The sequence below is a fragment of the Macaca thibetana genome, chromosome 5 (genome assembly GCF_024542745.1).
Source record: "Macaca thibetana thibetana isolate TM-01 chromosome 5, ASM2454274v1, whole genome shotgun sequence".
Taxonomy (NCBI): Eukaryota; Metazoa; Chordata; class Mammalia; order Primates; family Cercopithecidae; genus Macaca; species Macaca thibetana.
In genome coordinates this window covers 66841338-66864313 of record NC_065582.1, presented here as the reverse complement: position 1 = coordinate 66864313, position 22976 = coordinate 66841338, and the positions used below count along the sequence as shown (strand labels likewise).

The window sequence follows — 22976 nt, the reverse complement described above, 5'->3', positions numbered from 1 at the left end:
GACAAAGAAAATATTTGACAGGTTAAGGTGGAGCAGTAGCTTTAAATTCCCTAGTTAGAGGTTTACTGGCAATTTCTAAAGTCCCTAGTTAGAGCTTAGTTGTCAATTTCTGATAGATTATGCTGAAGTTTCATTTTCCTAGGCTAGGGCCTTTCACCCTGATTTGGGGTTCAGTTTGTTTATGTAGGAACTCAGGATATTAGAATTATTTTAACATCAGAAAGCCATGACTCTGTTAGCCAAAATTGTCAAGAACTGTGCAATGTCTGAGATTTTACCCTACTTACAAGATGTTTTGGTCTGAATGTGTTCCCCCAAAATTTGTGTGTGGGGAATTTTTTAATTCCCAATGCAACAGGATTGAGAGGTGGGGCTTAATGGGAGGTGTTTAGGTCATGAAGGCTCCACCCTTATGAATAGATTAATGCCGCTATAAAAAGAGCTTCCAGAAGTGGGTTCACCCTCTTCTGCCATGGGGGGATTCAGTGTTTGTCTGTTTTTGTCTTTCTGCCTTCTGCCATGTGAAGACACAGTGTTCTCCCTCTCCAGAGAATGAAGCATCCAAGGCACCATCTTGGAAGCAAGGACTAGACCCTCATCAAAACCCTTGATCTTGGACTTCCCAGGCTCCAGAACAGTGGGAGATAAATTTTTGTTTCCTATAAAATACCCAGTCTGTAGTATTCTATTATAGCAGTGCAAAATGAACTAGACACATGCTAACAAATTAGCCTGTTAAAATTTCATGGAATGCTGGCAGAAGACATGAGACTCATGGGTCAGAAACAAAGGACTTTATAGTATCCAGAGCTTCATGTTGATTTGTGTCAGTCCCATGTGCTTCCCAAATCTCACTGTATGACACAAAGAGCCCATAATGAATGTCTACACACATAGTGGGTTGTGGTACAGGAGAGGACCACTAAGCTTGGATGAGTCACTACTGGTATAGTAAGCACAAGCAAGCCTATTTTTTGTCAGGAGGAAGATATTACATCATTCTGTAAGATTTCTCCCTGCAAACACAACTCTTAGAAATGGCCTAGAAAAAGAAAGGGCAATACCTGGCAAGACTGTGCAGGGATGCTCAGAGCCCATAGTGGACTGCCTGTCCAAAGAAATTCTTTGTCTTTTGCTACTTAGCCATAAATTGAATATTTAAAGATTAAATTACATGTGTGATTTTTGGAATTGAATATTAGAGGAGCCCTGGGAAAATAGTTAAAATAGTAGTAAGAGTTACTGATTACCTGCCATTTTCCAGAAACTGTTTTAAATCCTTTACATGCTGTATTAATTAGATAGGACTGCTTTAATGAAGTACCACAAACTGGGTACAGAAATTTATTTTTTCAAAGTTATGACGAATAGAAGACTGAGATTAAGGTGTGGACAGGATTTGTTTCTTCTGAGGCCTCACTCCTTGCCTTGTAGATGGCCACTTTCTTGTGTCCTCAGTCTTCCCTCTGTGTGTGCACATCCCTGGTGTCTATTTTTGTGTCCAAATTTCCTCTTATAAGGACCCCAGTCAGACTGGATTAGGGCCCACCCCAATGGCCTCATTTTAATTACCTCTTTAAGGGCCCTATCTCCAAATACAGTCACATTCTGAGATACTGGGAGTTAGGGCTTTAATATATTAATTTAGGGGGACACAAACCCATAATACATATATTCTCTCAATCTTTGCAACATCCATTTTCTCCGTTTTATAGATGAGGAAATAGCCTTAGTATGGTTAAGAAACTGGCCCAATATCTCACAGCTAGTAGGAGGCAGCACTGGGATTTGGACCAAAATTTTATTGGCTCTGAAGTCTGTGTCCCTAAGCATTAATTATGACATGAAACTTTTTTTTCTGTAAGGTAACAACAAAACAAGAAGAAAAGAGAATGCCTGGTTTATTTATAGGGCTAATTTAAATGTGTTAGAAATGTACCTTGATTATCTTCATGCTTGGGAATGGCAAAATAATATCATTTTGTATTGTGCTAAATAATGAATTTTTTTGCTTTAGTGGTTGTTTAAATGTGACCACATGAAAACCTTGCACAGGCAATCATCTCAGTTATATATATAGCCTTTGTTCTACGTTGGAATAATAACAATGTTGAATGTTAAACTGTTTTTAAAAATAAAATGTATGATTTTACCTAGGTAGATACTGGTACTTTTATTTTCCCTCTGTATAACATTAAAACTTATTTTTGTGGCCGGGCGCGGTGGCTCAAGCCTGTAATCCCAGCACTTTGGGGAGGCCGAGATGGGCGGATCACGAGGTCAGGAGATCGAGACCATCCTGGCTAACACGGTGAAACCCCGTCTCTACTAAGAAATACAAAAAATAGCCGGGCGAGGTGGCAGCGCCTGTAGTCCCAGCTACTCGGGAGGCTGAGGCCGGAGAATGGCGTGAACCCGGGAGGCGGAGCTTGCAGTGAGCTGAGATCCGGCCACTGCACTCCAGCCTGGGCTACAGAGCGAGACTCCGTCTCAAAAAAAAAAAAAAAAAAAAAAAAAACACAAAACTTATTTTTGTTAAAATATTATACATATTATGAGTGTTACTAATATTAATTGACATAGATGTTCAATTCAGTTTATATAATGGAATTTTTATGAAGTTGGTACTTGCATATATTAGTAGTGCTAAATATTTATTAAATTCATGCATTAATATTTTCCTTTGAAATTAGAAGTCTTCCCCTAATAGAGATTTTATTAATTTGTTTTGTTTCTACATCCTAAAAAACTTTATACTATCATGGAGTTTATCTGCCATTTTAAAAATTCTTATAATAACAAGAAATACCTTCAAGTTTTAATTATTCCAGGAACTATTCTTTCCTTGCAAACTGAGGGCAGTCCCTGGAATAAATTTGGTTCATGTAAGTGGGTTTTCAAGGAAGCCTCATCTATAAACAGTTACACATTTCCCACAAGACCAGAGCAGTGTTGACCTCTTTGTGAGACTGAACTGCCTTTTTAATATGACTACAAAAACGCTTGCTGATATTCTACATCTAAATTTTTTCACCCAAGAGAAGCCTGTCTTCTCAAAGATAAATAACTCCTCTTGGACCAGGTATTAACTAGCTCTTCAAAAATAATCTTTAAGAAATTTAAAAAGTAGAATTCCTACCATTTCCAGAATATGGGCAGATGTGCCTCTCTACCCAGTAGCAGGAGAGATACAGAATCAGCAGAAAGGAGTGTGGGAAGCAGCAAGAGTGAAGGGGTTACCAATATGCTATTATGAGCTACAGTTTCAAAATTACTAATAAGTGCTTCCAAAAAGAGAAGACTACCTAAATGGAAATATGGGTAAGCAGTTTTGAGAACTAACTCATGGGCCACACATTCTGGATGAATGCAAAACAACCACCACCGAAAAACAAACCAAAAGCCCATCTACATGTGCATGTGTGGATGCAGGAGAATTGAATGTCCTGTGGTGATTTAAACTCTGAAGAATACCAGAAATATTCAGCACATGTGTCCTTCCAGGAGGACTGATCCACATGCTTGAGGGGAAAAGTGCTGGAAAGTAGTAAAATAGAGCAGAGCAGGATCATTTATAATAGGGAGAAGGATGATTTAGATTGGGAATGGTAAAACATCATTTTGTATTAGACTGGAGTTGGTGGTAGACCCAGTGGAATAATCCAGGGGAATAAAGTCACTGAAAATAAATGTAATCTTGAAGACAAGGTTCATTGACCTCTAGAAAACACAGAACTAGAGATAGAAGATCTTACTAACCAGACTTGACTTTGACAAGCAGAGCTAGGCTACATAGAAAGGCTGCATTTTCAGTCCTTTATTTATAATATGAGAGAGCCCTGGAGCCATGAAGCTGAAAAATTGACCCTGGTCCATCTCCATCTCCTTCACAGGAGTCTTCTTTGCAATGGAATATACACAAATCCTTGTAATTTGAACATGGGGAAAAAAAAAACCATTTAATGTCAAATGAACTTAGTACGAGGAGAAAGATTGACACAAGGATGCCCACTTTTACCACTGTTATTCAACATACTGGACCATAATGGAAGTCTAATTGCTAGAGCAATCAGAAAAGAGAAAGATATGAAGGGCATCCAAATTAGAATGAAAGAAGTCAAATTATCCTTGTTTGCAGATGATATGATCTTATATTTGGAAAAATCTAAAGACTCCACCAAAAAACTGTTAGAACTGATAAATAAATTCAGTAAAGTTGCAGGATACAAAATCAGCATACAAAAACCAGTAGCATTTCTATATGCCAACAGTGGGCATTTCGAAAAAGAAATTGAAAAGTAATCTCATTTATAAAGCCACAAATAAAATTAAATATCTAGGAATCAACCAAAGTGAAAGATCTCTATAATGAAAACTGTAAAACCGATTAATGAAATTGAAGAGGACACCAAAAAAAATGGAAAAACATTCCATGTTCATGGATTGAAAGAATCAATATTGTTAAAATGTTCATACACCGTACTACCCAAAGCAATCTACAGATTCAATGCAATCCCTATTAAAATACCAATGAAATTCCTCACAGAAATAGAAAAAAACAATCCTAACATTTATATGGCACCACAAAAGACCCAAAATAGGCAAAGCTGTCCTAAGCAAAAAAAAAAAAAAAGCAAAACAAAATTGGAGGAATCACATTTACCTGACTTCAAATTATCCTACAGAGCTATAATAACCAAAACAGAATGTTACTGGCATAAAAACAGACACATAGACCAATGGAACAGAATAGGGAACCCAGAAACAAATCCACACACTTACAGTGAACTCATTTTCAACAAAGTTGAACATACTCTTCAGAAAAGACAGTCTCTTTAATAAATGGTGCTAGGAAGACTGGATATCCATATGCAGAAGAATGAAAGACCCCTATCTCTTGCTGTATACAAAAATCAAATCAAAATGGATTAAAGACTTAAATCTAAGACCTCAAACTGAAACTACTAAAAGAAAACATTAGGGGAACTCTCCAGGACATTGGACTCAGCAAAGATTTCTGGAGTAGTACCCCACAAGCACAAGCAACCAAAGTAAAAATGGACAAATGAGATCACATCAAGTTAAAAAGCTTTTGCACAGCAAAGAAAACAATCAACAAAGTGAAGAGACAACCCACAGAATGGGAGAAAATATTTGCAAACTACCCATCTGACAAGGGATTAGAATATATAAAGATCTCAAAAAACTGTATAGGAAAAAAAAATCTAATAATCTGATCAAAAGATGGGCAAAAGATTTGAATAAACGTTTTTCAAAAGAAGACATACAAAAGGAAAACAGGCAAATGAAAAGGTGCTCGACATCACTGATCATCAGAGAAATGCATATCAAAGCATTGGTTATTTCCTGTCTTTGGCTTATATTCAAAAGACAGTAAGGAATGCTTGTGAGGATGTGGAGAAAAGGGAACACTGCGGTTGTAATAATTTACATTCTCACCAACAGTGTACACACAGTGAGAATGTGAATTATTACAACCACTATGGAAAACAGTTTGGAGGTTCCTCAAAAAAAAATAAAAATAGAGCTATCATATGATCCAGCAATCCCACTGCTGGGTATATACCCAAAAGAAAACACATCAGTATATCAAAGGGATACCTACGCCCCCATGTTTGTTGCAGCACTGTTCACAATAGCTAAGATTTGGAACCTAAATGTCCATCAGCAGATGAATGGATAAAGAAAAAATGGTGGCCTGGTGCGGTGGCTCACGCCTGTAATCCCAGCACTTTGGGAGGCCACGGTGGGCAGATCACAAGGTCAGGAGATCGAGACCATCCTGGCTAACACCGTGAAACCCCGTCTCAGCTAAAAACACAAAACATTAGCCAGGTGTGGTGGCTGGCGTCTGTAGTCCCAGCTACTCGGGAGGCTGAGGCAGGAGAATGGCATGAATCTGGGAGGCGGAGCTTGCAGTGAGCCGAGATCACGCCGCTGCACTCCAGCCTGGGCAACAGAGCGAGACTCCATCTCAAAAAAAAAAAAAAAAAAAAAAAGAAAGAAAGAAAAAATGGTACATATACACAATGGAGTACTATTTGGTCATAAAAAAGAATGAGACCCTGTCATCCGCAACAATATGGATGCAACCGAAGATCATTATATTCACTGAAATAAGCCAGGCACAGAAGGATAAACATCACATGTTGTCACTTATTTGTGAGATCTAAAAATTTTAAAAATTGAACTCATGGACATAGAGAGTAGAAGAATTGTTACCAGAGGCTAGGAGGTAGCAGGGAGGTGGCGCTGGTTAATGGGTACAAAAAAATAGAAAGAAAGAATAAGACATACTATTTGGTTACACAACAAGGTGACCATTCAATAAAAATTATACATATTAAAATAACTAAAAGTGTAATTGGATTGTTTGTAACACAAAGGATACATACTTGAGGAAATGGATACCCCATTCTCCATGATGTGATTATTTCACATTACATGCCTGTATCAAAACATTTCATGTACCCCACAAATATATATACCCACTATGTACCCACAGAAGTTAAAAAGAAAAAGAAAAAAGATTAAAACAGACTATGTTGGTCCTTTTGTGCTGCAATAACCGAATACCACAGACTGGTTAATTATAAAGAACAGAAATTTATTATCTCACATTTCCATCAGCTGGGAAGTCCAAGATCAAAGTGTCAGCATCTTGTACAGGCCTTCTTATTGCATCTTCACATGGTGGAAGAGCAAGAGATAACAAACCCACTCCAGCAAGCCTGTTTTATGACAGCATTAATTAACAACTCCCAACACTGTTGCATTAGGGATTAAAATTTCAACACATGAATTTTGGGAGAGGACAAAAACATTCAAACAATAGCGCACAGACCAAATAATATTCTAACAGACAATGAAAACTCAACAGAAACTCACCGGAAAAAAAAATGCAACCAGACAGCTGATGACAATTAATATTTGTAAATGAGTTAAATCATCTAGATTGAAGTTTTTGAAAGAATAGCACATTAGAAATATCAGATATTAGAAGGTATCAGAAGATATTAGACGATATCAGAAATCAGATGGCAAACAACTGGTTATGAAATGGGAACTCACACAACTCAGAAAAGAATTGTGGGGGAATGTTGCCAAGAAACACTTTGGACTAAATTACAAGTAATATAGGATTAAATAGACTCCACATAAAATACAGTAATGGAGGTAAGTTTCAATCCCAGGAACACAGTAGAGGAATTTCCTCTGTCACAAACTCTCCTAAAATTTCATAACAGAGATCTGCATCATACCATTTATTGTTTAAAATGATTACTTAAATGTCCAACCTTTCAAAGAAGTACTTTCCTATGTAAAAGATGAACCAATCAAACATTAGAGTCACCCTCTGGATTTCAACGCCATGAAGTTTAGGTGCAGTTCTTGGCTCACGAGTTCATGCCATTGTTCTACTCTAAAAGGCTCAATTTAGTGAGGGAAAGGGAATGATGGGTCAAAGGAGTCGAAGGTCCCACAGGGTGGCTGTGCTTAGACAGTGGTGTCCCCTGGCAAGTTTCCTGTGATCATAGCTTTATCTGAATAACAGAAGATAATCATCATCAGAACTAACTCATGTTAATCAAACTCACAGAGAAGATGCTAATTTCATATTTGTATCTGTAACATAACTACCCAAAAGATCAGAATACTCATATGAACTGAGCCAAGAATGTTCTTCTCCCATGTAAGAAAGTCTCTCTGGGAAGCTAGGAAGATTGTTTGCTGAGGGTGAAATTGAAGCCAAGGGATTCCTCTGATATAGCTACTGGTCAGACATGCTCTTCAGGAACACCATTAACAGGAAGGCAAGATCTTTGCTCACTACATCTGTTGTATATTCTTTATTCAGAAATTAAGATAATTAAATACACACTGCTTTTTTACTCACTCATGTTTCAGACTTGCCCTATGGAGGCTGCAAACTGTGAACCCTGAAAATCTGAGACCGATCTCAGTTAATTTAGAAAGTTTATTTTGCCAAGGTTGAGGAAGCGCACCTGTGACACAACTTCAGGAGGTCCTGATGACATGTGCCCAAGGTGGTAGGGACACAGCGTGGTTTTGTACATTTTAGGGAGACATGAGACATCGATCAATATGTGTAAGATGTATATTGATTGTTTCAGTTCAGAAAGGTAAGACAACTCAAGGCAAAGGCGGGACAACTCAAAGTGAGGAGGGAGCTTCCAGGTCATAGGTAGATAAGAGAAAAATGATTGCATTCTTTTGAGTTTCTGATTACATATAATTTATGTATCCTATTAGTTTAGTAAAACAGATGCATTTAATTTGTAAATATAAATGCATATTTTGGGGCACATGATCAAAAAACCTGAAGACTTCTCCATGAGCAAATTCTGCATGTGGCAGAATATGAACTCTGCTTTGACAAAGTCATCTAGGAGCGTATATTCAATGAAAAGTGAAAAATTGATTTTAATTAGCTCTACCATCTATAAGTAAAAAAAGCCTGAAATTTAAAAAATGTAATGCATTTTAAAGAAATACTTTAAAAGCGTTGAAATACTTTTCAAATGATTCTTTCTTTAAAAATCTAGTTTCTTTATTGTTTCTAAATGAGTTTTCACCCGTGGCCACTTAGTCATATATTATTGTGGAGCTTTTTAAACAATTTAGATCTTTATTCAGACTAGAAAATATATTCACTGTTTTAGATTGACTCTTGGGGTAACAAAATCCACATTTTGTAAGCAGCAGTCATGCCAAATTGCCCATGCTATTTGTGGTTTACTTCCAGGCTCCTAGATCATGTTGTACAAGCTTTTACTTTGCATTTGACTTTATCCTCGACCAATTTTATTGCATGTGCTGGCCCCTCCATTCTTCCTAAGTACTTTCACTTACTGAGTCATAGTCAGGTCTCTCTTTTTTTTTTTTTTTTTTTTTGTCTTTAACTATGGATTGCCTTTTTCTCTTCACCTATTCACATTGCCATTCTAGGATTTTGGAACACATTCATCCTTTAATTCTTTCCATTATTCTTCAAGAACATTTTTAGAGGAACTTCTTGTTCTTTTATTTTCCCCACACATCAAGGTTACCATTATTAATATTTGGGGGTATGGTTTTCCAAGGCTGCTGCTTTCTGTGTGGATGTAGATGAATTTTTTACAATCCAGTGTGGGGTCATACTAAACATGTGACCATATAATCTACTTCTGTCAATTAATATACCAAGAAATTCCCCTAATATTATTAGAGTTTAGTAAAATAATTTCAGTGGTTTCATATTATTCCAGCACGATAACCTACTATAATTTATTCAACTGACGGAAACAATCAGTGTACATCTTACACATATTGATTGATGTCTCATGTCTCCCTAAAATGTATAAAACCAAGCTGTGTCCCTACCACTTTGGGCACATGTCATCAGGACCTCCTGAAGCTGTGTCACAGGTGCACTTCCTCAACCTTGGCAAAATAAACTTTCTAACTTATCAGACATTTCGGTCCATTCAAGCTTGGGAGCTATTATGGACAAAGATACCATAAATAGATTCTAATGGAATCTTTCCTGTTATTTGTGATTATTTCTTGTGGATAAATTCTTAGAAATGGATAATGGGTCAATAGGTAGCTAGACATTTTTAAGCTTTTCTGATACATATGTATTTTTTGAGAGGTGTGAATTATTATTTTATTTTGATTTTGATTATTGTAGAGATACAGTCTCACTGTGTTGCACCAGGCTAGAGTGCAGTGGCACAGTCACCTCACTGCAGACTTGAACTTTCGGCCTCAAGCAATCTTCCCACATGAATTAATGTAATAGTATGTCCATTAAGGACATGATGAAAATTCTAGTTTCTCACAGGTTTGAATTTTAAAAACCACAAATTACCTTGTTTATGAAAGAATTATTTGATAATGTTTTTTGAATTTTCAATGTTCACCCATGGGGAGAAAAACATTTTCCTGAGATTGATGTATAATTCATTATTCTTATTTTCAAGTTAGATGCTCCCTGAGACCCCTGGGAACAAAACTGGGCAAACAGTAGATTTGTATAAGGAGTCCAAAAACATGAAGGAAAAAGTCTAGGCTAGAAGCCAGCACCACCATTTACAGTTAGGTGGATTGTGCCCTTTCTGATATATTTTTGCCAAATTGTTCTCCAGAAGGCTCTGCAAATGAAAGTGGCTTTTCCCCAACCCTTGTCAACACTGAATATTATCATTAAGATTTTTCTGGACCAATTTGAGTAAAAATGCTATCTAATTTTAGTTAAACCTTTTTTTATTATTAGTAGTAGTAGGGAGACAAAACAGTGGGAGACAAAACAGTAGTAGGGAGACAAAACAGTGATTTTTTATTTATTAAAAAAAAATATATTTGGGCCGGGCACGGTGGCTCACACCTGTAAATCCCAGCACTTTGGGAGGCCAAGGTAGGCAGATCACAAGGTCAAGAGATGGAGACCATCCTGGCCAACATGGTGAAACCCCGTCTCTACTAAAAATACAAAAACTAGCTAGGTGTGGTGGTGCGCACCTGTAGTCCCAGCTACTCAGGAGGCTGGGGCAGAAGAATTGCTTGAACCCAGGGAGCTGAAGGTTGCAGTGAGCTGAGATCGTGCCACTGCACTCCAGCCTGGCGAAAGAGCAAGACTCCGTCTCAAAACAAAACAAAAAAAGATTTGTAAAATGTCTATTTTCTTCCTTTGGTGTTATGTTTAGAAAGGTCTTCCAATTCCAAGATTTTGTTACAATCTTCTATATAGACTTTGAGTACTTTTTGTCTTACCTTTCACATTGAAGTATTTCATCTAACTGGAATGTATTTTAGTAGGCAGAGGTTATGAGTTAAGACTCTAAATGAACTTTTCCAAAATGGTTATATACTTGTCCCAGCATCATTACAGAGTTTTCATTGCCCATCCAGATTTTTCTTAGCAGGGAGGAGGAAATGCCAGCAGAAAAAGAGAAATTAGTTCTCAGTTGCTGAGAAACATTTTCATTTCTTTCTAATTTTGGATCATGCTGTTCCACATTCTTATCATTTTTTTTCCGCCACTATAGTGCCATATACTACTGAAAAAAATAATATAATAGAAACTTGTTGCACTAAAAGTGCTGAGAATTACGCCACTATCTCTTTTTTACAAAAGTCTTCATGTGTTATATTGACAGCTACTCTCAAAACTGTTTTAAAACACACTTTCACCTCACTTCTTTAAAACTTTGCTCTGAAGCTCTGAAAATCTAAAGATGTCTTCTTTGTTTTGACCTGTAGGTGGCAAACTTCTACTCCTGTGTCCTTTGAAAATTTTGACCTGCCGCTTTAAAATCCACAAAATAAAAGATTATTGTAGTGTGGAGTAGCATAAATCTGTAAGTAAGGGATTAAAAGTAACAGGAACTCTTTGGGCAGTTTCGTTTTGTTTTTATTACTGTATGTTTGGAGCTAGTTAGCATAGGCCAGGGTCAGAGTCCCGGCTCTGCTGTTAACTAAAGGTGACTTGGGAAAGTGATTCATTTTCTCCTGGCCTGTTATCTCACGTGTAAATGACAAAGTTGAACAATGTCGCTGCTGTTATACTTTTTTTACTCTAAATTCTATTATTCCTATTGCTAAATTATATCCCTGACAGATTTTGAGTGATAATGAAACCCATTTGAAAGGGAAAAATATGACAAATAATTGCTCCTTAAAAGATTATAATGGTAAGGCCAGGCTTTACAATTTTATTATGGACACAACAGTATGGATGTATGTAATGCTACTGAACTACACACTTAAAAGTGTTTACGATCATAAATGTTATAATAAATTTATGTAACATAAAATTTACGTAATTACGTGGTAAAATATACATAACATAAAATTTATGTGATTTTAAGTAAATAAAATTTATTGCCAAAAATTTATTATACCATGTTTATAACATGGGGCAGGGCACAGTAGCTTTCACCTGTAATCCCAGCTCTTTGGGAGGCCAAGGCGGGAGGATCACTTGAGCCCAAGAGTTTGAGACTAGCCTGGGCATTGTAGGCAGACCCCATCTCTAGAAAAAAATTTAAAAATTAGCCAGGTGTGATAATGCACACCTGTAGTCCCAGCTACTCAGGAGACTGAGGCAAGGGGGTCGCTTAAGCCCAGGAAGGTGAGGCTGCAGTGAGCTGTGTTTGCACCACTGCATTCCAGTCTGGGCAACAGAAGGAGACTATCTCAAAAAAAAAAAAAAATGGGGGTTTCAAAAATTGGTCAGTTATTGACTCAAGCCATTATAATGACTTACTTCATTACAAACTAGAAGTAGTACAGTAGAGAATGAAATAACTTTTTCAATTATGTGGAAACACATTAACTTAGATCTATTGTCACTAGAGCCATATCAGTAAATTACAATGGGTTCAAAAGTAGAATATAAAATATGAATCTACCAGAAACCAGACTACACAATGTAATACTCAAAGAAACCAGAATAACGTATTTATCCCTTTTGTGGATGGGGAGATAAATTAGTGGCTATTTAAAAAATAGGTTATTAAATGCAAAATACATATTTCCATATTACAAGAATAAAAGCACCTTCAAATGATGGGAAGAACTAAATGTGACACACCATAAAAAGTTTACTATTTTATATATATAAATATGTCTCAGCTGGGATCTGCCTGATCCCAGGTTACACCTGACCCAAACCTTATATCCAGTAACTCCCCAAATTTTATTGTGCCTCATTCTCTCTCTCTCTCTCTCCCTCTCTCTCTGTCTCACACACACACACACACACCACCGTTTTGCTTCTCTTTGTCGTCAGTGTTTCATTGGCACTTTCTTTGCCTTCATCACCCTTTATTTCCCTAATCTTAGTGACTATAACCAATCCACATTTTGTTATCAAGCACTCCTTGGGTTTTTTACTTTATTAAAAATGTTAGTAAGTTATAGAGGTGACAACTTCCAAAATGTGGAGTGGTGACCTTTTACTGTTTCCTCATTACACCCTCCTTTTTTGTTTTTTATACCTTCTTCTTTTCTCTTCTCCTTTCCTTTTCCTTAATTAAAATAATTCCTCGTCTCAGGAGGAGCTGTTCTTACCCTCACCCTCCACCACAAACTCCTATTTTCCAAAAAAGCACAGCCCTTCCTACTTAAGAGGCATACTAGGCATCTAATTTTATCTATAAAGTTGGCATTTAAATTCCATTTAATAAATAAATAAATAAAAACAATTTACACAAGGAATTGTGGAAAAATGCACAACTTTGCTCTCTAGGAGCAGTATAGAGCAAAGCACTTTACAGCAGCATTACATCCTAGTTACAGTAGAAAATACACACAAGATAAAACTCAGTGTTAGTGGGCGTGTGGAAAAGCATGCATTTATATACATTGCTGGAAAAAATAAAAATTAGTTCAATTTTAAATTGTTCTTATACAAAAATGTTTATAATTCTTATACAAAAATGTATATAGGGGTATTATTAAAAAATGAAAACAACCCAAACAATCCACAATGGGGGACATTTAGACAAATAAGATATATTAATATGATGAAATGAGTACTATATAGTATTTTTAATGTCAAATATGTATTTTACTTCAACACATAAAAATGTTTATAAACAGTGATAAATTAAAACAGAACCCAAGATAATATTAACTTTATTACTATTTAAAAACAACAAAGATCAGAACTCATAAGAATATAAATAATTTCAATTTCTGTTCAATTTGGAAAGTTATTTCAAGTTTTTGAAATGACAATTCCAGCTACTAGTCATAATTATTCTATCTAGTATTGTATCTCTATAAAAACTAAAACCAATTGTTCAGTCTATTTGACTTGATTTTAATAATTTAAACCATTTTCAAAAGATTTGTTTCCTTCTAGAATTACCTTAACCAAAGTTTCCTACATACTACAATTTATTTATTTATTTATTTATTTATTTAGTTAGTTAGTTAGTTATTTTGAGATGAAGTCTCGCTCTTGTACCCCAGGCTGGAGTGGAATGGCGCGATCTCAGCTCACTGCAACCTCCCTCTCCCGGGTTCAAGCGATTCTCCTGCCTCAGCCTCCCAAGTAGCTGGGATTACTGGTGCCTGCCACCATGCCCAGCTAATTTTTGTATTTTTAGTAGAGATGGGGTTTCACCATGTTGGTCAGGCTGCTCCCGAACTCCTGACCTTAGTTGATCCACCAGCCTCAGCCTCCTAAGGTGCTGGGATTACAGGCATGAGACACTGCGCCCGGCCCATACTAGACTTATTTTAAGTCAAATTTTTCCTGTGCACTAACTGAATATAGGAATATATTAGATATCTTTAAAAGTTTATTCATGTATGGCATTCTTAAAAATACCTGGACAATACTGCTTAAAACTGTCAAAAACAAGGAAATTCTGAGAAATGGTCACAGCCAAGAGACGTCCAAGGAGATAGAAGGACTAAAGGTAATATGGTGCCTGGATGGCATTGTGGAACAGAAAAGGAACATTAATAACTAAGAAAATCAGAATAAAGTATGGACTTCAGTTAATAATTATGTGTCAATACTGGTTCATTAATTGTGACAAGTATACTATACTAATGTAAGATGTTAGTAAGGGAAAATAGATATGGGGTGCTATGGTCTAAATGTGCCCCCTAAAATTCATGTATTGGAATTGTATTCTCCAATGCAGTGAGGTTGGGAGGTAGGCCCTAATGGGAGGTGTTTGGGTCATGAGGGTAAAGCCCTCATGAATGGATTAATACTGCTATAAAAAGGGCTTTCAGGAGTGGGTTTTCTCTTCTCTTCTGCCATACGAGGACCCAGAGTTAGTCCCTTTTTTGGCCCTTCTGCCTTCCTTCATGTGAGGACACAGCAAGAAAGCCCTCATCAGATGCCAACACCTTGATCTTGGACTTCTCAGCCTCCATAGCTGAGAAAGAATAAATTTCTATTCTTTATAAATTACTTAGTCTTTGGTATTCTGTTAGAGCAGCACAAAGCAGCCAAGTACATGGGTATATTGGAATTCTCTGGACTATTTTCACAATTTTTCTGTAGGTCTAAAGCTATTCTAATAAAATTATAAATTTATTTTAAAAATACATTAGTGTATTCAGACTGTAACAGTACCTAAAGTATTGAAACTAATGTGCTAAATAATTGAAGCTAGTTTTCTGTGAGTAGTAAGTTAGTAAGGCAAAAAATTAATGGGTCATATCTATAATCATGTAATGGTTCAAAAGAACACATCAATAACAGAAGATACCCTTCACTAAAGCGAAAGATCCATTATTAAGAGCTGAGAATATAGAAGGTACTCTATACAGGAAAGAACCATCCTTACCCCAGGCATATATATTTCCAAAAGGAACAAATGATGGGAATACATCCCAAGAGCAGACTGCCAATTCTAGGCTCTAACAAAACCTTCTTATCTATCATTATGTCAAGTTGTTACTTTTATATTATAATATTTAATGAAGTCTATTTCAGACTATTTTGAGGTTTCTTTTCCTTTTCTGAATTTTTTTTCCTTTTCCATTTATTTTGCCATTTTTCCTGGCAGTTGTATTTTTAAAATTTCCCAATGTGTTTATCTGGCGAAGTGAAGAAGAGTCTTTGTACACTGTCTACTATGAATGAAAGCACATTGGGAAGTTCCCAGCCTGTTGACAATGTTGAGCCCTGGTTTGATGTCTAAAAAAAGTAGACCTGTTTCCTGTGTTAACCTCAGTGCAGGAGGTGGAAAAGGCCACTTCCCGATAGGTTTCCACTTTGGGCTCAACATGAAATTAAAAGAAGTGAAACAGATGTAATACATTTGTCCCTCACCACTTAATTAAATCATATATTAAAATAGTTTCTTGTTAATGGATTCAAAATGTTTTAAACTAACATTAGTGTTTTCTTGTTTGAAAGCAATAGAAACATCTGTTGAAGTCATTTATTTTCCTACAAATAATCACTGGCTTCCTGTAGTATTTCTAAAACTGCCTTATAAGAATTACACGGACCACTTGTCAAAATGCAGATTTCCAGACTTAAAAGCTGTCTTTTTAATTAGAGCCTTCTCATCAGTTAAGTTTTTTTGTAGTAATCCTTAACCCCAGCTACACAATAGAATCACCTGGAGAGCTACTAATGTCCCAGCCTACCCCTTTTAAACCCCAGATTTTCATTTCTTTTACTGGATGGGGCCTACACACCAGTATGTTTTAACTCTCTCTGGTTGGTACTAGGGTGTAGCCAGGGTAAAAAAACCACTAGTCTTGTGTTTGGAACCAAAATTAATCAGAAAAACCTGTACTTTGCTCCTCAGGCTTTATTTAAAACACATTGGCTACTGAACACACCATATGTATCTCACGAGCATAAGGTTGAGCAAAAGCAGCGAGACACAAAAGAGAACATACTAACTGCTGATAGATTCAGGATTTCATTTGGGGATCATAGAAACCCTATAAATATCTGGAATTAGATAGTGGTGATGTTTGCACAACATTGTGAATTTATTAAAAACCACTGACATGTACTTTTGTTTGTTTTGTTTTGTTTTTGTGACGGAGTCTCGCCCTGTTGCCCAGGCTGGAGTACAGTGGCGTGTTCTCGGCCACTGATCACCCAGATAAAGAAAACAAACAGCAGTTTTAAGGCTTGTACTCCGCCTCCCAGGTTCAAGCGATTCTCCTGCCTCAGCCTCCCAAGTAGCTGGGATTACAGGTGTGCGCCATCATGCCCAGCTAACTTTTGTATTTTTAGTAGAGACAGGGTTTCACCATGTTGGCCAGGCTGGTCTCGAACTCCTGACCTCAAGTGATTTGTCCACCTCGGCCTCCCAAACCTCCCAAAGTGCTGGGATTACGGGCGTGAGCCACTGTGCCTGACTGACATGTACATTTTAAAGTAGTGAATTTTATGTTATATGAAGTATATATAATCTTAATTTTAAAATGTTATTAAAAATAGCAAGCATGCTGTATGACCATGTTTGCAAATTTCAAAAACAAGCATGTCTTAACCAAAGTGTTAGAATTCAGTTTAGTGGTTATCTTTGGGGAAGAGGGAAGAAGTGAATGGCCAGGAGAACCAAGGAAGGCTCTGGGACGCTGACGGTGTTCTTATTCCTTATCCTGGCTGTTAGTTACAGGGGCAAACTCGCTTTGTGAGCATTCATTTTTGAGCTGTATACTTACGATTTGTGCTTTGGAAGACTCTGAGTCATCGAGAGAAGGTTAAAAAATATTCAGCCTCCTCAATCTGAGAATGCAGGAAAGACTGACTAAGATTTCTATCTTAACCTATAATCAAAGCAAGTCTCCTAAGACATGAAGATAATTTTTGACAGTAGAGGTCATTTAATATTGGAACAGTTTACCAAAGAAGGCTATGGAATCTCTGTCTTCAGAGTTCTCTGAAAAACAGCCTTGCTGTAAAATCAGTTCTGTTTTGGGACAGTATCTTGTGGTAATTGGTCAGATACTATTTGAGATCTAATCCAGTCTACATTTAATTTATATCTGCTTTTTATTCTGGAAATAAAAAACAAGACAAAACAAAAACTCAGAGATCCTCGTTTCCTCCTACCAGGAAGATACTTGCCAAGAAGACTTAGGTAATGCATATATATTTTAGTTAGAGCAAACTATTGTAATCTAGTATGCCATTCATCAAGCTGAATTTCCCTAAACTCCATTTTTTTCTGTCTTTCTTTTATTGCCAACATGTTTTTCTTAATTGCTGTCGATATGCTGACAGTCCTAGACTCTTCTTTCCTTCTTTCTTTACTTACTGCTTTTCCAGGCTCTATGAATTTAGTTCTTTCTCACTTTCTTTGTATGCTCTGGGGTTTTATCACTTCATTGCCTCTTTTTATATTTCTCTAGTTTCACTCATATTTCTAAGACTTTTCATTTCCAGAAATAACTACAATATTGTGAGACTCTAGAAAATGTCCACTTCATTTGTGGTATGTTTGTAAGCTAAGACAGTGTGGTTCAACATTGTTCAACATTGACTCCTCTGGTTCCAGGATTACATCTTTAGAATTGAGTCATTTAGCATTGCCACTGATTTCATAATCTCTCTTTTGCATGCAATCCATTTCCTTTGAAATCTTTTTGTGAACTTCCAGAGCTCCTTCTTATTCCGTTACTTATCCCATTCCAAGACTATGCCTTTGTTTTCTTACATCTAAGGTTTTATTTCTTTTATAAAGAAACCAAACAGAAGTTTTAAATTTGCTTTGTTCTTAATTGTTCTAATTTCTCCAAGGCTATCACCATATTATAAGTACTCATAGCTAATTAGCCCAATTCAGAGAAAAGGACTAATTTTTTTTCTTGTTCTCAATTTTTCCAATTGTGTCTTCATTGATTGACAAATCTTATGTCAGCTTTTTATTAATGATGCTATGTGTTTTCACTTAAGGAAAGTAGAATTACAGAAAAAGTGCATCTTATTTATCAGCTACTGAGTATATATGTATCCCCTTATTGAGGATCAAATCCCTGTAAAAAAATTATCTGTCCACTTCATTTGTGGTACATTTGTAAGCTAAGACAGTATGGTTCAACATTTTTCTAGCTAGAATGAATTTTATAGATTTTCTCCTTGAATCGCCTCATTTTACAGATGAGGAAACTGAGACCCAGAGAAATTCACATAGTCAACTACTAATAAAGTGGTTTTTCTTTCACAATTCTTTGTCACTTTATTGTGCTTAATTTACATCTTTTTTCTAAGATATGTGTGTGTGTATATATGTATATATCTGTGTGTATGTGTCTATGTGTGTATGCATGCATATATACATATATATATATATATATATCTTTTCTTTTCTTTTCTTTTTTGAAAAGACAAGCTCTTTCTTGCTCTGTCGCCCAGGCTGGAGTGCAGTGGCATGATCCCTGCTCACTGCAACCTCCGCCTCCTGAGTTCAAGCCATTTTTGTGCCTCAGCCTCTGTCTGGAGTAGTTGAAATTATAAGCATGCACCACCATGACCACGCCTGGCTGATTTTTGTACTTTTAGCAAAGACAAAGTTTGACCCATGTTGGTCAGGCCAGTCTCGAACCCGTGCCTCAAGTGACCCACCTGCCTTGGCTTCCCAAAGTGCTGGGATTACAGGCATGAGCCACCGGTGCCTGGCCTCTAAGCAATATTTTTTTAAATGTTAACAATACTTTTAACATGGGCACACTGAGCCAGTTTAGCTTTCCTTATGTTTATTTTCTTTAAAACTGTTTGGTAAATCATTATCTCCTTTTTAGTACTAACTGTTCAAGTTAACTATTTCAGCACCGTTTAATACATTATTAGCACAAATTTAAGAACTTTCTCAAGGTGGTGCACCTTTCTTTGTTGGGGGTAGTGTTTAATATATTAATTTCTTTTACCCACTCTTCACTGAATTTTCCAAATCTAACTACTCCAAGAAAAGATCAGTTTCTCCACATTATCAAGCTTGATTTCTTTTTAAAGATACACATTAGATGATGACAACAGCTGACCTATATTAAGCATTATGTTTATTGTTCCCATTTTACTGATGAGATAACTGAGGCACAGAAGTTCTCTTCATGACACGGTGGGAGGAAGCCTAGGCTTTCTTGTTCTGGATCTAATACTCTTTCTACCTTTTTTTTTTTTTTGAGACGGAGTCTCGCACTTTCACCAAGGCTGGAGTGCAGTGGCGCGATCTCAGCTCACTGCAAGCTCCGCCTCCCAGGTTCATGCCATTCTCCTGCCTCAGCCTCCCCAGTAGCTGGGACTACAGGCACCCGCCTCCAGACCTGGCTAATTTTTGTATTTTTGGTAGAGACGGGGTTTCACCATGTTAGCCAGGATGGTCTCGATCTCCTGACTTCATGATCTGCCCACCTTGGCCTCCCAAAGTGCTGGGATTACAGGCGTGAGCCACCACGCCCAGCCCCTTTCTACTTTTTTTGCAGCAATTTGGTTAATATGATTCAATATTGCTGACAAACTTTATTTTTCAGTAAACACCACTGTAAATCATAAAAAGTTTATTTTTGTAAAATTACCAAGGCTATAAATGTGGAAAGGATATTAAATTCATCTTCTCTAGCTTTAGGCTCAAACATAGTAATGAGTAGTAGCGTCTGAAGTGGTGTGCACCCACTCCACAGAGGGCACAAAAAGATACATGGGAGCACAGGGAGAAATATCAAAACTGCACTTTCATCCCATTAATAAATTCAACTTTATGTGTTGCTTAATGTGCATTCTATATTTGTATATAGTACTTATGTATAATTTATAAATTTATAAAAGCAAAGAATTAATCTCATCCAAAGAGATGCCTGGTCTTTGCCCTCAGCTCCCAGGAGGTGATCTCTGAGCCCTTGGAGTGTCCTGCCTGATAAGAGTATCTTTGTTTACCTGGGGACATTGGGCCACACTGGATAGTCTAACAATGTGATGTATGGTATGGTGGGGCTTGGGGCCATGCAATATCAGTGTGACATTTGGTGGGACTAGAGATAAAGGCATGACCAAGCCCCGGTAGACATGACCAAGCCCCGCTAGAAATGTGGACATCAAGGCTTGAGTAAGCTTCCCTGTTTAGCCATACTCGTGTGTATTGTCACACATCATTCCCAGCAGAAGTTAATGCTGTCCATGACTCCACAGGGAGAGGAAAATTGGAAACCCTGCCCATGGAACCCTCCTAGACCCTGACCTATGCACTCCTTCCTTTGGCTGATTTTAATCTGTATACTTTCATTGTAATAAACCATAACTGTGAGTATAACAACAGCTTTGAATGAGTTCTGTGAGTCCTAGTGAATTATTGAACTTGAAAGTGGTCTTGGGGACCACCTGAACTTGCAGTTGGCGTCAGAAGTGTTTATGGACCTGGGTTCTTTCACACTCCGTTTTGGTAGCTGTGAACAGAAATGTTTGGCCCATTAGTCTAGGCCATATTAGCAAATGATTACCTATTTTCTTTTTAAAGTTCTAGGACGATGTAAATTTCTTTAATGATCTATGTCTTAGTCCATTTGTGTTGCAAATAGAGTAAATGTTTCTGGTTTTTTTGTTTTTTGTTTTGTTTTTTTTTTTTTGAGACAGAGTCTTACTCTGTCTCCTAGGCTGGAGTGCCATGGCAAGATCTTAGCTCACTGCAACCTCTTAGCTCACTGCAACCTCTATCGCCCGGGTTCAAGTGATTCTCCTGCTTCAGCCTCCTGAGTAGCTGGAATTACAGGCATGCGCCACCATGCCTGGCTAATTTTTTTTGGTATTTTTAGTTGATTTGGCATTTTACCATGTTGGCCAGGCTAGTCTTGAACTCCTGACCTCAAATGATCCACCTGCCTCGGCCTCCCAAAGTGCTGGGTTTACAGGCATGAGCCACCATGCCCGGCTCAAGTGGGCTAAATGTTATAATATCTTAGACTGAGTAATTATAAACAATAGAAATTTATTTTCTCAGAGTTCTGGAGGCTAGGAAGTCCAAGATCAAGGTACCAACAGATTTGGTATCTGGTGACAGATTTTTACTTCCAAGATGGCACCTTGTTGCTGTGTCCTCACATACCAGAAGGGAAAAAGTGGGGAGGAGGGGGAAAGGGGCCTAGCTAATATCTTCCAGCTCTTTCATAAGGTTGCTAATCCCATTCGTGAGGGCTCTGTCCTCCTGACCTAATTAGCCCCTAAAGGCCCCAGCTCTTAATACTATCACATTGGCAGTTAAGTTTCAACTTACAAATTTTGGAAGGATGCGTTCAGACCATAGCAACCCATTTTACAATGATGGTATAAATATAAGGCCATTTATAGCAACTATAAATAATGGTCAACTTTCACCTGCTTTCAAAACGTACTCCCTTTTCCTATTTTATTGTCCTTGAATGTATTGTTCTCACCTTCAACGCGTGAAAAAAAAATGGCATAGAGGCATAATTTTTCAAAAGCCAATTACCTCGATGGCTGTGGTTGCAAGCTCTCATGCATGGTTCATGGAAGTCCAGAGACTGGTTCTTCTTTGTGACGGTAAAAGAAGATGTGAACTTATGAATAAAGGCGACAAGATACACATGGCCTCATATCAGGCTATGAGAGATTAAAGCCAGAGGGCTAAGTAAACCTTAGCTTCCATGAGTTATCTAAGAATTCAGTGCTCTAATTTTTCCCTGATACTGGGCTTGGAAAAAAAATCCTTTAAATGACTCTTTAAAAATTATGCTGGGAGAAATGAGGCTAAAGCTTCTGGAACCATAAAGATTCCACAGAACTTTCTTCGAAAGGGATTAAACTTTTATGCTATGAATTAAATAGAAGTCTAGAAATGGCTTCAAGAGATGAGTAAGGAAGATGGGGGAAAGAAGGAACCCCAATATCACACAAAGAATACCGGATTTAGCATTAGAAGATCTAAAGAAATCCACTTTTCTCTACTTTAATCCACTTCTGTGCTTAAAACCTGAGGCTTCCTAGTGCTTATAGAATGAAATTCAAACCCCTGCACCTGGGGAAGGCAGTTTGGCCCTTGCCAGCCTCTCAGGGCTGCTTCCCTCAGTCTTCCTTTCTATCTTGGATGCCCAGCACCACACAGACTTGCAGTGTCCCTAATGGACCCTGACTTCCATGCCTTTGCACACACTGGACTGTCTTTCTGTCTCTACCCTTTCTCTTTTAAAAGTTCAATGAGAAGTTTTAAGAGACAGATGGTGTTAGGAAAATTCATTAGCTCATTAGAGGAAAAAAAAAAAGGTAAGAAGTTGAACTTGCACTATGTACCAAAATGAATTCCAGGAGAATTAAAGACCTAAATTTTTTTTAAGTCATAAGATAAAAAAGGAGAGATTTCTTAAGACCCTGGAGTAGTGACAGCTTTCAAAAATTATAAAGATGAAGAAAATGTTGAATGAAAAGATTAATGGATCTGGCTATATAAAACTGTGGAAATGTGGACATCTGAAAGCCCCCAAATTAAACAAACCAGAAAAAT

At 37.2% G+C, this 22976-nt stretch overlaps 1 protein-coding gene across 1 annotated transcript in view; it reads left to right on the top strand.

Moving 5' to 3' along the window:
• BBS12 (Bardet-Biedl syndrome 12) overlaps positions 1–2160 on the top strand; it is a 60554-nt gene extending 58394 nt beyond the window's left edge. Inside the window, exon 4 of the transcript XR_007725775.1 lies at positions 528–2160. The gene's annotated coding sequence lies outside the window, so the exon portion shown is untranslated. The remainder of the gene's footprint in view (positions 1–527) is intronic.
• Positions 2161–22976: the final 20816 nt, after the last annotated feature.